Source organism: Lissotriton helveticus (assembly GCF_964261635.1).
Source record: "Lissotriton helveticus chromosome 1_1 unlocalized genomic scaffold, aLisHel1.1 SUPER_1_unloc_19, whole genome shotgun sequence".
NCBI lineage: Eukaryota > Metazoa > Chordata > Amphibia > Caudata > Salamandridae > Lissotriton > Lissotriton helveticus.
Window position 1 is genome coordinate 2524495 of NW_027611658.1, and position 16865 is coordinate 2541359.

Genomic DNA, 16865 nt, shown 5'->3' on the forward strand with positions numbered 1-16865 from the left:
TTTGTACCATTGCGCGATAATCCCAAACTTCTATGCTGGGAGCAGGGTGGTGGGGTGCTGGAGTTAGGTGACACACAGCTGCTTACCGTTGCGGATTTATATCCAGAGGGTAGCTTCAGACCCCTTTCCTTTGCACGGAAGATAGGAGCCCAACATTCGCTGAGCAGTTCACCTATCATAAATTGAAGGCGCCTGTCGTGCGCTGTGGGAAGGATTCCCTGAGGCCCCCCCGACATTGCAAGCGCTAGAATCCATTTTGGCTAAGGCTTCTCCCAAGAAGTTGATTACTAGGTTGTATACCGCCATGCAGGACCAAACTCCCATTGTACAACCCAAATCATTGGGGCTCTGGAACATGGAATTAGAGCCCCCTTTATCTGAAGAACAGTAGCAATATTGTTGTAAACAATTGACTGAATTGTCCCCCAACTACAAACTCCGTCTTGTGCATTTTAAGTTTTTGCATCGCTATTATAGACCCCTATCACTCTCTACAGAATGAAATTGCGAGAGGATGAGCGATGCTGGAGGTGTGGTTATGAACCGGCTTCCTTTTTACATATGGCATAGGACTGCCCATCACTTGTCCAATATTGGACAAGGACATTTTTGTGGCAATCAACCAGATTGTTGAGTGTAGTGATGTACCTTCGCCGTATTTAGGCCTACTAGGCCACGTGCAAAACACATTACCCCGACGGCACAAGTTACATGCTCTATTGTTACTCTATGCGCGCAGGCAGATTGCACTCCAATGGGGCAGGAAAAGAATATCCAAATTTACTGAATGGCTGTCAGATGTCACTTATAACCACACCCAACTGGGTATATATTGGGAACTCATGCCACCTACATCTGGACCTAAGGACATATGGGAGCCGTTTACACAATGGTCTACCAACAGGGCACATTCCCCACTGTAGCTGCAGACCTAGAGACTACCGGTGGGTCAGACAGGTCATGAACGGGGAAAACTGTACGGATGGCGTTTTGGGCTGAGAGCTGTGCGTAAGCGAATTGGGACCCTCCATTGGCTGCATGGTTCTTCTATGTATGTCTGTATCTCTGTTGGGCATTTATGATCTGCTCTCTCCGGTCATGGACTTTATGAGAATTATACTGTTATGGCTCTCCTCTACCTGTACTTATTATTCTGGCTGCTCTGATCCACGGCTACTGATGCTCCCCCCCCTCTGTATTTGTTCTCTATTGTAGACTGATGTTGCAGAGATGTTTGAAGTGGTACTGATTGTTTAATTTGTTATTGTTTTAATGTTTCAGCTAAAATTTGGATAAATACTGTACATTTGTCATATATTATAAGCTGATGTATTGTGTATTATGTAAAATCAATAAACAGAATAAAAAAATTTTTTTTAAAAAGAAGCTTCAGCGTGGTTTTTTCATTAGACTATTTCTGCTTTTCTTGCTTGAAGATTTCTCCTGCCAGTCGCCTTCTGCATGCATCCCTGGCTCCTGCCTAAACCACAGTGTGCATGAGTTAAGAAAAGTCAGTCTTGAGGATCCATTTCTTAAGACTTTACTGGTAAGTGAGCAGTAATTGGGCCAAACCATACTCTAAACCGTAATAGGTAAAACATTTGATGTTTTGATGGCAAGGCATCTTTGGTTTCTGTCTGACATGAATGGTTCAGGACATGAATGGTTCAGGACATGTATTTTCTTACAAAGCAGATGGCTCTCACTGGAGGATGACTATTATGACAAATACTGGCCACTCAAGATGGAATCATTAGATGCATCAAAGGGTTTTGCCCATTCTGTGTCTATGGCAAAATGTGTTCATGCATACGGCCCATTGTGTTAAAGTTGCTTCCGAAGTCTAATTCTGTCACAGCACTGTGGTAGTATTAGCGGTGAAACCTCGCGGCTCCAACCACAACCGTTTTGATGGCACTGCCTTCTTTTCTGATACCATGTTCATACTGATAACGCAGGATTCATCCAGCGGTGTATCATAAGCATAAAAACAAATTTCCATAGACAGAATTCCTTACAGTTAGTTCCAAGGAACATCAAAAGCCTGCTTGGAACAGACAAGATTGATAAGAGTTTCCCTTCCTTAGCCCTGATACCGGCTAATCACGAGTTTAGCCATTTCATATTTGAGCATTGCTACACAACTTGTTCTCGTATCAGTTGTGCCTAGCTAGCACAGGCAATGGAAATGGCTCTGGGATTTAATCGAGCCCTCCAAGACTCTCACGTAGCACTCTCCTTTGGGAAGTTTTAATGCTCTTCTTGACCCACTGTAAAAAAAAAATGAGGTCTTGTTCGTTGACGATCCTATAAACTTATCACCAAGTATCACTGTAAGTTCTGTTTGGGACCGTTGGTAAGACTGCGATACCTCAGTCATAAACCTGTCTACCCCGCCGCTTGCCCCACAAGTGAGGTCAGGCTGGGGTACACCAATGAGTTTTCTATATGGCCATTATGTATTGCAATGTCACAGTCATTCAAATGAGAACCCTGCACACCTTGTGAGATGATACTTTGCTGTAAGTTCAAATGAAATCTTCAGAACTGTCTCCTAAGAAAGGATTCCTCACACCCCTGCTCTTGCCTGATGTATTAGAAAAGCTAACCTTCACATTGCCGGAGAAAACAGAGCTGTACTTGAGATACACTCAAACATTTATGTTCATTTCTGACTTACGGCTGGATCACAGATGTTTTGTAAATACCAGCTTGGGTCTGAAATGCTTGTTATTGTATTTTATTTCTTTGCAATACCTTATGCTAAATGTATACTATGTAAATATATGATATGGATTTTCCAGTACAGCGGACACTATGAAATTGTATACAACTTTTTTTCCTCAAGCAAAAGCTTCACTGTGTAAAGTCAATATCGTCATAGTCCGCACTACACATAAGGGGTACATTTTTTTGGAAGCCTGTATAATTGATTTATGAAGTAGGCCAGGCATTTTGATTTATTTGCAGTGCTAGTAGATTGCTGTAGCTTATTGTCCCATGGACAACTAGATATGCAAAATATTTCCGCATCCCAGATAGGGTCACACTCTTGTAGTGTAGTTCCTATCATCCCAATAGGCTCTGCGCATTGGAATAATACCTTCAATAGTATAGGCCTAGACCAGACGTTAACTAGGTCTACTACTGTCGATATTAGACTTAAAGTTTTGGGTTTGCCAGCTAGCTCAGAGTTCACTAGAAACTTTCTCGAATGTTCAGGAAGGAATTAACTTCCCTGATAAGACAAGAAGGGATTTAGTTTCTGACAACCATAGAACATGACAACTTTGCTCTCCCCTAATCAAGAGTGTATCTCGAGAGTCGTGTGAACAAAAGGCAATTTATTTTACTCAGTCAGTACGTGCATTCTTAGTCTCATCAGATTGTAGAGAAAAGGAAGAGACGGGCGTGTTCAATAAAAAGGTGTTATTTATTGATCAGTCTCTTTTCTCATACAAGAGAAATGGATCGATATTATTGCAATACTTATAGTTAAGTAAAGTGCATACATTAAAAGCAGAAGTATAAAATAATACTGTAAAAACATTGATATGGTTTCTAAGCCATAAGATGTTTTAAAATGAATAAAATATATTACATACACATATACATTTGACTAAACGTACTCAACTGGTGTTTCTAAATACGCCTACCCCGTGTACCTGACCTAAGCCTAATACGTGGGCGGGAATAGAAAGTTACAGTTTAAGTTAAGTTTGTTTTTGCCAAGTGACTACCTAAAGAATTCTCTGCGAGGGGTTATTCAGTTCTGTACCTGGAATCTAGGTTGAATGAGGGATGGTATCTCTCGTCTCTGGTCTCGATATTCCAGGCTGCCTGCGAGGGCTACCCAGAAACGCCGGTGCTGGATTTCTCGGCAGGAGAAAGCAGCTTCTCTCAGCGCGTCAGGAAGGCGGGGCTGCGCCAGCGGGGTCTGCTCTGCTCTGGGCTTCGGCAAGTATGGCTGCTCCGTCTCGTCACCACCGCGTGCGTTTGCATAGGGCAATATCGGTAATATTTATACCTTTAAGGTGCCGAGATTGACGTAAGGGTGGACATAGATACGTCAATAAGGATGTCATACGACCAGGTCGTTAGCACATTCTTTTGCTGAAGTTCTCGGTGAAATCAAAACAATGGCCGCAGGGTTTTGCCCAGGTTGTCATAGGTTTGATTTGTTATGAGAACTCCGTATGCCTTATCAGGGGCTGGAGGACTATCGCTTGTCTAATTAGATCGCAAGCGTTATGACCTAATCAGATAACACGTTCCTGTGCCGTAGTGTGGCTGCGTCAGATAACGGTATCTGCATCATGGGGGTTTTCTGCCTCATGGGCTGACTGCTAGTTAACTTGTTGGTTTGTTAACTAGAATAGGGTCAGGAATAGGGGGATCGCTTCAGGACCTATAGGAATACATCACACCCACTCCACGCTAACTATGGACATATTTACTAATCTATGCATAGTAAAACATACTATAGAGTATAGTGTATACCTTACCACCCCAAAATACATAAATGCATTTTGAAATTATCAAATATACTGAAAAATTGCAGTCATATGTATTGTATGCACTCAAGCTGTAGCATAATGCCAAAGTAATCACGCATTTGTATACATTATTGCTATTTGGTATATGAGAAATTACACATGAAATGGCTCTTAATACAGAAAAAAGGTTCGAGACCATTCCATCACAGAATAAAATATTTATGAACATACCAGCGGGCAGCTAATGTCTATAAGCTATCTAAAATTAGAAATTTTAGTTCTCTAAGAATAGTTCTTACTTTAAGCAGAAGATAGTGTCCCGAAAAATATGCAAAAATATTTTGGGGCTGTTGAAAAAATTGCTGTCCGTGAACTGGAGGGAAATTGTTCATGTGACTTTATTTTTAAAGTTGAAGGCCGAATTCAGGGAACGCCGTGTGCGAGCTTGCTCAAAAGTCTCTATTTCTGCTCTGGTGAGAACATCATATCATTTAGGCTTTCGAAAAAACTGTCAACAGCTTCCTGGGAAAGTTCCACTAACTCGGAAATCGGTGTAACCATGCATTCGTGCGCATGATTGTCTCCATTGACATTCTGATTTGCATTACTGACAGAAGGTCGTACCTGATCGATGCTGCTTTCATCTTGAACTTCACTACCCCTCAATCGTAGTGGTGAAGCTTCCACGAATGCCGTCATCAGGATTGGTAGCCTTTGAGGGCAGCACAAAGCATGAACCTTGATTGGGCTCAACAATGTTTCTGCATCCATTGGCGCATCCGATTGTAGCGTCAGACAGGTGTCTAACACGCATTCTTCTCCGCATAGCAGACACCTTAATACAGGTAAAACACATCTTTGCCACATTGGTCGAAATGATAGAAACCAAGTCATGTTCAGGTCTCTAAGCCGGGAGAGTCCCAGGATTTTTGATATCCGGTCCCGGTATCCAATGGCTAGGATTGTTTCTTCCCTTGTCGCAAGAGTTTTGTCTGTGACATGGGTTGCCATAACGAAAAATAAGGACTAAGAATAGGATTCCTGCGATTAGTCCCAAAATTAGGGGAAGTCCGCCAAAAATCGAATGGACGAAATCTGGAAAAATACCCAGTATGGCTTTGAATGGTGTTAATGCCATCGAAAATACTGTCTTAAATACCTTTGAGACCCCACTGGTATCAGAAATATTTAAGATTTCATTCAGGATTTCTGCGAAATGTATGGGGGAATTAGTTGATAACAATGAATGTATCTCTGCAGTCGTCATTGCGACTTGTAGATCATACGTTTCTTTTGATGACGTGAGCCTGGTAGGCGTCTGAAGAAGCACTGTTTTCATTCTGCTTAAAGTATCTATTCAAATAGAAGTAATTTTCAAGTTGGGCCATGCCCTTGCCTCCCTGTCTGGAAAGGAGCTGGGGAACAATGAGTGTCCACAGCACTTGACCTTCGCAGTCGTAGTTACGAGATAAGGAGTCCCGGGCATAAGACTACAACATCTGCGATCTACAATTAGAATGTAACTCCCATTATAGAGTCTTTGAAAGAATGGTTCTATCTCTGTTGCAGGTGCGCCTTGCTGGTGACATGAAAGGTTATATGAATTCCCTTCACAGGCTCCATGCAAACTAATTCCGTTACACAGAAGTGTGCCGCTTAGTGACATCGCACAATTATTGCCACTAAGAAACACTTTCTGTCCTTTATTACTGACACATGCATGTGAATAGGGCAGGTTCCATGATGTTTTAATGTACCCCTTTCCCAATTTTTCATACATGCCAGCCTGTATATATTTTTGGCAGTATTGAAACCTGAAGGTTGAAATTGGAATATTTATTATCCCATGTATTATCCATTCACTGACAGGTCGTTCTGACATTGTCACTGGTAATCTTTCGAGTTTTTCAATGCTCAAGATTGTATAATCAGCACCCTTTTGTGCCATACTGATTTGTCTATCAGTAAGGTTAAAGATTTGGAATAGTGACGTTGTGTTGATTAAACGCCAAGGCACATAGCCTGAACGCAGATTTTGTAACGTCCAGCCAAGCTGTACAATAGAACGCAATTGGGACTGACCGTGTGGTAGCAACAGTAAGTCTTGCGATAATATGTCGATTGCTGAAGACACAATGCTGTCCAAAGAAAAAATTCTGGAGGACAGAGTCATTAACCCATTGTCCACTACAGAAAGTGATTTTTCCAAATTAATACGGTCAATTTCCCGTATTCTCTCTGCTGTTTCAATTTGAGTAACCTTCCAGGCCTCGTTGTATGCTGCATATACAGAGGCTGCTATGAAACGTTTTTGACGCTGTTTGCGGGGTCCCATTATGAAATCACGCAAGTCAGCACCATCAGTAAGTAAAGATAGGTGTTGCTTAATTTCTGTCAGTGTGGAAGTTTGTAGCCATTGAAGGCATAATTTGCCCACACTGTAGCTGGTTATTATCCCTGGGTGATGTCTTTGGGGGTATCTAGGGTCTGGCCTGGCCATTTTGAACCCCTGTGTTTTGTTCAGGAATCTGTCTTGACAGTTATTAGTATCTGTGGGCCAGATCAACCACTGTTTCCAATCAGGATGTGTTCTGTTTTGGTTTAATACATAGTTTACGTCTATCTCTTCATCTGTAGAGCTATTGCTGAACATTGTTGGCTTTGGAATAGACGGTTTATTTAAATCTTTGATTTTGGCTAAGCCAAGACAGGTGCTTTGTTGAACAGTGTCATTTAAAAATATCATTTGTTCTGGGATCATGCAGGCTCTAAACAAAGATTCTATACCCTGTACTTGCCATTCTTTTGTACCCCAAACACTTTTCAATTCAACATTTTTGTCCCAATAATCAAAACCAAAAGTATTCATTTGTTCAAAGAATGAGTCTGAATATATCAATTTTGTGTTTGTTATCATGGTCTTAGTTCCTGTCTTGTATGACAATTTGAAATAAAATGTTTCAGCATTACTTGTGTTAAAACCTGAAAAGTATGAATATTTGTCATAGAAGGTTCTTGAGCTTCCTTTTGGAGGGGTTGCACAATGTTCCCATTGATTATAATTTAAAACATTTCTAGGTTGTGCAGATCTATGTAGAGAATGGTTGCCATAGTGGTTATAACAATACATACTATCATAATTTGTAGAACCCTGCAAATAATCATGTTTGGTAAATTTAGCAGACATTACTAAGTCAGACATCATATTATTAATGCTTTCGAAGTCCCAATCATCAGCAAATGAGCTTGGTTTTACAAAGTCACTCAATGAGATCTTAATTTGGTGTGGATATTTCAGGATTTCAACAGGACCATAAATTTCGTAGTCAGTGTTGTCCCATGCTACCCCACCCGGTATAGGATTGGCTGTGAAGTTGACTGAAGAAAGTTCTCTTTTCTCGACGTGTGAAGATGTGTGTGGTTTGAGGATCAAGTTGATTTTCTGACTTGCTGTGTCCATTTTAGCATATTTTCCCTCAATGAAGCGTCCCAAAGTTAGTACCATGATGAGCCAAAGTATGAGGATAAATGCACCAAAACCCACCCAAAATTCAATCCATGGAGAAATCAGATATGTTTCTTTCAGTTGTATCAAAAGTTCTTTAGCTTTATCTTGAAAGGTTTTTGATGATGGCTGTGTCTTTGATTCACTGAAGCCTTCAGAGGAATCATCGAAGTTTATGAAGTAGCCGGATGCAGTTCTGTCAATTGTTCCAATTGCTTCATGATTACTGTTTCTTGCATTTTCACTTGGTACTTCATTATAGATTGGTGTGTCTCTGCTAAATGTTTTTATTTGGGTTTTCAGAGGTCTGAGTTCTATTGCATTGTTGCATAGTCCTTGTTGTTCTTCTGTAGGCGTTTCGAATGTGATGAGCCTCTTTGTTAGGACCTCTGTACTGGTAGCAAACCTTGGTGTTCTGCTACTTATTGGGAGTCCACTTGGCCTACTATTTGTTATCGGCCACATGATTGTGGTTTTACCAGGTCGATGGATACAACTCGGTTCTCCTTTTTACCAGCAAGTGGCGGTAGTACAACTGATCTTGTCCCGTTGACAGACAAGATAGGAACTGCTTTTCTGTAAGAAGGCCCAAATTCCTTCTTTACCGCGATCTTTTCTCTGACTAGATCCCCGACTTTTGGAATCCAGACAGGTCTTGCTGGGACAGGTGGTGGTTCTTCAGTGGTTGTTGGCTGTTGTTTCAACTTTATGTTGCTCAGGTCTTTTCTTGTTTTGTTTAAGTCCTGCAAAATAGCCAAACGGTCTTTGATATCAAAGCTTTTTTCTTTTACCACTGAAGTCTGACTGTCAAGGTCAGAGATCAACATCCTAGTTCCAAATAATAATTCGTACGGACTGAATCCCTTCAGAGAATTTCTTGGCAAGTTATTTAGACTACATTGGACACTTATTAGATGTTTGACCCACCCAGCTCCCGAACCTAATATCCTTTCCGTTATAGATTGCTTTATGCCTTGGTTTTTTCTTTACACCATCCCGTACCCTCAGGAAGGAAGTGAGAAGATTCCCGCTGGGCTATGCTCATTTGGTCATGTTTCCCCTCAGGCTGGAGGGCTAGAGTGAAACCAATGGTCAAACGTAGCATGCTCTTAGCGTATATGCCATTTAGACTCGCAAATCTTTGTATAACAGTCCAGACGTCAGCCGAGTGCTGGTGATCTACATTATAAGTGGAAACTAGCCTGTATATGTTAATCGGACGCTTTGCTTTTTACGGTTGATTCTTTCTGGAGTGAGACTCCACGGTAGTATACCGTTTCTCTCACCACTGCGATCTCTGTTGCAGTCCTGGCACTTTTTTACAAAAATGTGATGCTGCAGGCTCATGCCTGGCCACCAGTACCTTGATTGTAATTCTTCCAGAGAATCTTTTATTTTGAGGTGTCTAAGACCCTCGCCCATATGTGCATCTGCGATTAACAACTTTCTCCTGTCCATGTTTGGAATCACTCTATCCCCCACTCCAGGGATTCGAGCAAAAGGGACGGAGTTTGCATCGATTATGTATGTATAATTGAGTGGATAGTTGATCGGTAACGCTGAGCAGTCGCCTTTTGATGACGTTTTCACCGCCAGCACTGTTTCACCGTCAATATACTTCGCTGTACGCTTTTTTCGAACTACGGAAGCCGATTTAGTGGCTGCCGCTGTGGCTGTCTCAGCCAATGAATTCCCTGCAACGTGAACGCCATCACGCTGATGACTCAGTGAGTGTGTCACGTGAGTCTTTGGTAGTTCTTTTTGTAAAAGAGCTATTTGTTCCCAAAGCAGTTTCTGCTTTATTGTTGCATCTGTGTCATCTTTGTAACCATTTTGAATCCATGTCTGCAAATCCTTATTGTATGATTTGACGCAGTAATATGAATCTGACACTATAAGTGTCGGGAATTCGCGATCCGCATTATCTAGCGCCATTTTCAAAGCTAATATTTCAGTTTGTTGTTCTGAATTAGTTTCTACTGAGTGTGTTTTTTGTTAATAGAGGTTTTAGTTTACCTCCGCGCCACACTTCTTTTGTAATCTCACATGTGGGGTTGTATGCTTGTTCTCCCCAAACGGAGGGTTGAGCATGTCCGTCTGTATAGATTACACAAGCGTATTGTCGTAAGGGCAGAATGTCGATTGGCAGAGGGAATGTTTTTTCATATTCTAGATTTTTTAATTCTTCTAGTTCTGGATCAAAGTAGTAGTATACTTTGTCAGTTGTAATTGAATTCACCCATTGTATCCATTTCGGATTCAATGTTGTTGTTGGTAAATTACACGGTGTTGTTAGTGCCTCAAAGGCTGATTCTGCTGTTCTGACCGTGATATGTCTACCGTCAGCTTTATCTTTTTCTCTAGCTATTGCGGTTTGAACTGCATGAACAATGTTTTCTTTATTACTGAGCTTCTTTTCAGTTTCTGTGTACAAGTGTGATTTGAATGCAATTGGTACCTTTTCTCCCTCATTAGAGGTCAGGTATGTGAATCCGCATCTTCCTGGGATGACTCGAATCACAAGATTGCGTGTGTTATCACGTGTTTCTAATTTTGTTTTAATTAGCATGTCAGTTTGTAAGGATCTCAGAATTTCTGTGTGTATTTGAGTCCAATTGGATCTTTTAAAATCTGGTTTTATTAGATCATAAAGGGGTTTGACCCTTTCTGCGTAATTTGCAATGTATGTTCTTCCGAAATTTAGGAAGCCTAGAATTGACTGTAGATTTTTTAGTGTTCTAGGTGCTTGGATTACGGCACATTTTTCTAGAAAATTGTCAGCCAGGCTTTTGCCTTCACTTGATAATTCATATCCTAAGAACAGGACTGTCAGATGGGCAATTCTGGATTTTTTAAAGTTGAATTTGTAACCCTCTGCTGCGAACCCAAGTATTATGGTGTTCACTCTTTTCAAGTGAGTATCCAAGTCATCATCTGTTAAGTAAATGTCGTCGACATAAGATAATGCTTCATCATCATATATTTGTAGTAATTCTGTTACTCTTGCTGAGAATACTCCCGGGCTGTTCTTGTACCCCTGGGCTAACCGACAGAATTGTTTTTGAGTGCCATTTATTGAGAACGCAGACAAATATCTGCTCTCTGGTGCTATGTTTTGACAAAAGAATCCATTAGAGATGTCTAATGTTGTTTTGTATTTTTTGCGCACTATGTTATTCATTAGTGCAGCACTATGCGAGTTTTGCACTGCAAAAGTTTTGCAACATGTGTTAAGGTGTCGGTAATCCAAAACTAGACGATATGAATTGTCTGGTTTGGAGACCGGAAACAAAGGGCTGTTCATTTGTGAGGTGCAAGTTTCAATCACCCCCTGGTATTCTAGCTGATCTAGTATTTCTTTTACCTGTTTTTTAGCTTCTTGCTTAGTTGGGTACTGCCTTTGTGCAGTAGGTTGTGATTTTAACTGGATTTTGTGAGGAGGAGAGTCCTCATCCCATCCTACGTGATTTTTATATAAAGCAGGAGCTAGAGCTACTGCCCACTTTCTAGCAAGTGTGTATTTTTTATGAATTTGGATATGATTTGAGAAGGCAGGCATAATTATTTCTTCGCCATGAGGGCAATCCCTGACAAACTCTGGTGGCCAGTCATTTTCAGCTAGAAGGATGTCATAGCCCTTGGAGAGATTATCCCAAAATAGTCCCCTTATTTTTCTAGTCTTATCTCCCTCTATACGTAATGTTATTTCGTATATTTTGTGAGGTTTGCTAACTCTGGTGTCTGCAGTTTCCACTTGAAGATATTCATTCGTGTCCACTGTCTCCAGATGATTCATAAGGACTTTGCGAGCTATGCTCACTTCTGCTGCGCTGTCTAGCATTGTCTGAGCCCATTCTCCGTTTTTCAGTTGTGTCCTCAGAATTCTCGGCATTGTTAACTATTTTAATGCTGGCTACCTTCTTTTTTGGAAATTGTAATTTCTTTTTTAGCTGAGCAGGTTCCTTGTCTTTGGACTTGGCGTGCTCTTCTCTTTGTTCTGATCGTCCTCTTCTTTCCGATTTCTGCGAGGAAGTCTGAAAAGATTGAGAGGGACGTGTATCAATGTCTTGATATCTATCAGGCTTCTTTATATTATCCCTATTTCTAAGGTTGTATCTTTTCCCAGAGGGGTCACTCTGGGGTGACCTGTGTCTTTGGTTCGGAGATTTTTCTCTTCGCCTAGGAGATCTTCCTCTGGACTGGAATTTCTTTTCTTTAGGATTGGATTGTTTGTTTCCATCCCAGTTCTTTTTTGGTGATGTTGAATTATTATTAAAAAATATTTTTTCAGGACTTTCAATCAGTTGTGGTTTTACTGGTATTCCACCTAAACTATCTCTACCTAGTTCCTCATAGGATTTTTCTATGATTCTGGCAATTTCAGCTGGTTGGTCTGCTATATCTGTCTCTTTTAACCTCTGGCGGATCGCCACGTTTGCTGCTTCTCCCTTTATGTTGGCTAATAATATAGCCGAGACCTGCTTGAAGTCTTTTAGTAATTTCATACCAAGAGTTAAAGCGGGCTCTGGACCGTATTCGTCTTGAATTTGTTTTAGCACATCTGGTATTACCGAAATGGATGGAACACCGTGCGTTTTTGTGTAAATGGAAGCAAAGACTGTACCCCAAGTGTCACAGTCCTCAATGTGTGGTGCGATTCCCATTGGAAGACAGATAGTCAGAATCCTGTGTTTTTCTAACGGGGTGGTGTCTGGAAACACCGCCTCTATTTGGGTGATTTTCTGCGCTAGCCAGAATGGTATTTGTTCCCATTTAGCCGGTACTTTACCTAGGCAGGACTGTATGTTCTGTGGTGTAATTTTAGTTGTGTTCCCCTGGTGAGGGGTCAGCTGTGGGAGTTTAATCGCTGGCTGAATTGTTGAAGTCCGCATCACATACTGGACTAATTGTCTATGTATTTTTATTAATTGTTTTAGCTGTGTTAACAGGTCTGCTGCAGGCATCCTTTCGATGTCTGGATGTGGTGTGTATCCGGCTAGGACCGGCCACGTTGCTCCTGGTCTACCTAAAGGACCGAGCCTGGTGATGTGATTATTGTGTATTAGGGCGCCATTAAATAAGAGCAAATGCTCTTGAAATTTAAGTGGTACTTCCACCTCCTCGAAAGGAGTGTAAATATCAGGAGGTTCCTCTATTTTGTAATAGTGGAAGTACTTTGTTACAGGATTTGCTGCTGGAAAGTTTATCCATGAATAGTATACCTCTGTCTGCCGATATTCGTGTGCCTCAATTACGAATATGACTGTGCCACCTCTAGGTGTCAGTCCATTTTCTAGAAGTTTTAATGTTATAGATTTCCTTTTAATGACCGGGATGAGTATTATACCCGGGTCTGCTTCCTGCATAGTAGCATCAGCTTCTGCGAGTTCAGTTGCTAATCTAACTGCCTCTCTTTCATCATCACTCTCTACCATTTTACCGACAGGAAGGTTATTCTGTTTGTTTGCAGATCAGGTTTCTTATGGAAACAAAGATTAGATGCACAATATTTTGGAACAGTGTATCCTTCAACGTTGACTTTACCAAGAACCTTACATAGGAGTTCCCATCTGCGAGGTCTGGCGGATATAACCTTTCACCCACTCCAGACGTCTTTGGAGTATTATGGTAAAAAGGGGTCTGAGTGAGAAAGCACGACTGAGTTACTCTAAATGTCTTACGTTAGTTTTATCGCCCTTTCCAAACGCGTTGGGCGCCATGTAGTGTAGTTCCTATCATCCCAATAGGCTCTGCGCATTGGAATAATACCTACAATAGTAAAGGCCTAGACCAGATGTTAACTAGGTCTACTACTGTCGATATTAGACTTAAAGTTTTGGGTTTGCCAGCTAGCTCAGTGTTCACTAGAAACTTTCTCGAATGTTCAGGAAGGAATTAACTTCCCTGATTAGACAAGAAGGGATTTAGTTTCTGACAACCATAGAACATGACAACTTTGCTCTCCCCTAATCAAGAGTGTATCTCGAGAGTCGTGTGAACAAAAGGCAATTTATTTTACTCAGTCAGTACGTGCATTCTTAGTCTCATCAGATTGTAGAGAAAAGGAAGAGACGGGCGTGTTCAATAAAAAGGTGTTATTTATTGATCAGTCTCTTTTCTCATACAAGAGAAATGGATCGATATTATTGCAATACTTATAGTTAAGTAAAGTGCATACATTAAAAGCAGAAGTATAAAATAATACTGTAAAAACATTGATATGGTTTCTAAGCCATAAGATGTTTTAAAATTAATAAAATATATTACATACACATATACATTTGACTAAACGTACTCAACTGGTGTTTCTAAATACGCCTACCCCGTGTACCTGACCTAAGCCTAATACGTGGGCGGGAATAGAAAGTTACAGTTTAAGTTAAGTTTGTTTTTGCCAAGTGACTACCTAAAGAATTCTCTGCGAGGGGTTATTCAGTTCTGTACCTGGAATCTAGGTTGAATGACGGATGGTATCTCTCGTCTCTGGTCTCGATATTCCAGGCTGCCTGCGAGGGCTACCCAGAAACGCCGGTGCTGGATTTCTCGGCAGGAGAAAGCAGCTTCTCTCAGCGCGTCAGGAAGGCGGGGCTGCGCCAGCGGGGTCTGCTCTGCTCTGGGCTTCGGCAAGTATGGCTGCTCCGTCTCGTCACCACCGCGTGCGTTTGCATAGGGCAATATCGGTAATATTTATACCTTTAAGGTGCCGAGATTGACGTAAGGATGGACATAGATACGTCAATAAGGATGTCATACGACCAGGTCGTTAGCACATTCTTTTGCTGAAGTTCTCAGTGAAATCAAAACAATGGCCGCAGGGTTTTGCCCAGGTTGTCATAGGTTTGATTTGTTATGAGAACTCCATATGCCTTATCAGGGGCTGGAGGACTATCGCTTGTCTAATTAGATCGCAAGCGTTATGACCTAATCAGATAACACGTTCCTGTGCCGTAGTGTGGCTGCGTCAGATAACGGTATCTGCATCATGGGGGTTTTCTGCCTCATGGGCTGACTGCTAGTTAACTTGTTGGTTTGTTAACCAGAATAGGGTCAGGAATAGGGGGATCGGTTCAGGACCTATAGGAATACATCACACTCTATCTACGTTGTGCATTATGGTTCTTTAATTTTCCAGGCCACATATTGATCTGCATACATTTTTGACATATTCTAGAACCAACTTTTCACGCAAAGCAATTGCAACACCCAACTGAACACATTGTAGGGAATGCAAGATTAAGTAAAGCATGTGTAATATAAACTGGAACAACATGGTTACCTCAACACGTTTACACTCACTATTTAGAAATCAAAGCGTGTTTTTGCCTGAAAAGTAAACACATGGAAGGGACCTGTTTCAATGTCCATTGCTTATATGCTTACATTCTTACAAAACGTAAATAGTATGATTTAAAAAGACCACATCTCTGAACACAGAGCTGTGGTACACATTTTATAAACTAAACAGTCGTTAAGGATTGCATTAAACGTTTTCCACTCCACACACCAACAGAAAGGCGAGAAAACGAAAGTACTGTTTTACTGGGAAACTCCGTGAAGTGGCGCTAATGTGTTTAGGTGTGAATAAAAGCAATCTGGCCACTTTGCGACCACTCTGTTTTGCTTTACTTTGTTATTTTTCTTATTTTTAACCTTTTTTTCTTTCCATCCCGAGGCTGCACTTTGGAATAGAAAAATTTGAGAACTAGACGACATTTCCAGCAAAAGTGTTTCTTTCTCTTTTGGATCCCTTTCACAGGGGAACAAATGAAGGAAAAGAGAGGAAAGAGAGGGTTAGCATCGTTTCTTCAAGTTACGCTTTCATTCAGCAAGTGAGGAAGAGCGAGACAGAGACAGAGAGAGGGAAGAAGAGGAAGAAAGGAGGGGGCTGCTGACCGCGGCAAAGCAGGAGAAGTGGACACTCTCCTTGTCAGAGTAGAAGGCGGAAGTGCCTCTTTCTGGCCAGACACAACCAGGCGCGGCCTGCACGTCGATGGGTGCGTGAGTCCAATCTCAGCAACAATGAGAATGTAAATTTCCCTCAAATGTGCAGGTAAAGAAGTGTGGTGGCAAAGATTCCTCACAGTGCAGTATAAAGCAGTGCAGCGATAAGCATCTCTCCTAGTGCAGTAAACATCAGGGCAGTGTACACATTTTCACTATGCATGCCCCCCTGTAGTGCAGTACAAAGCAGTCCATTGTGAACATAGTCCTCATAGTGTAGTAAAACGTATTACAGGGCGCAAAGATTTCTCACAGTGTGGTAAAAAGTTGTACATTGCACAGAGATTTCTTATAGTGTGGTAAAAGCAGTGCCCTGTGCACAGATTACCTCTGTAAGCTGTAAATATTCCTCACAGTGCCATGAAAAGCAATGCACTGTGCACATATTTCTTATAGTTAAGTAATAAACACGTACAATGTGCACATATTTCACATAGTATTGTAAACAGCAGTCCAGTGTGCAAAGATGTCTCATACAGTATTACAAGTCATGCAGTGTGCACAAATGTAAAGAGTAAGCTGTAAATACCTCCGTGTGCAGTGAAATGCACAGTAACATGCAGGGTTTCCCAGAGAGCAGTAAAAAGCAGCACAGGTTTGGATTCTGAGGGGGTGGGGGCAGATCTGGGGGGTCGGTGAGGGTCTGAAGCTGAAGCGAGCTGCACAGACACTGGGGGGAGGGTCCTTCCGCCTCTGAACACAGACAGAAGCCGGAAGGGATGATGCTCGGGTTCAAGGAAGGGCTCGTTCGACCCAAAGTGGTTGAATTGGTTCCCAGTCCGAGCTGGCGGCCCCTGCGCCTACTCGTGCCTGCTCACATACATGGGCGCTGTAGCGCCTCGCAGCCCCTGTGTATCAAAGCT

At 41.6% G+C, this 16865-nt stretch overlaps 1 protein-coding gene across 1 annotated transcript in view; it reads right to left on the reverse strand.

The window, feature by feature from the left end:
- The window catches only part of LOC144805699 (uncharacterized), a 32789-nt gene extending 16157 nt beyond the window's left edge, over nucleotides 1-16632 (reverse strand). Inside the window, exon 1 of the mRNA XM_078672205.1 lies at nucleotides 16532-16632. The gene's annotated coding sequence lies outside the window, so the exon portion shown is untranslated. The remainder of the gene's footprint in view (nucleotides 1-16531) is intronic.
- Nucleotides 16633-16865: the final 233 nt, after the last annotated feature.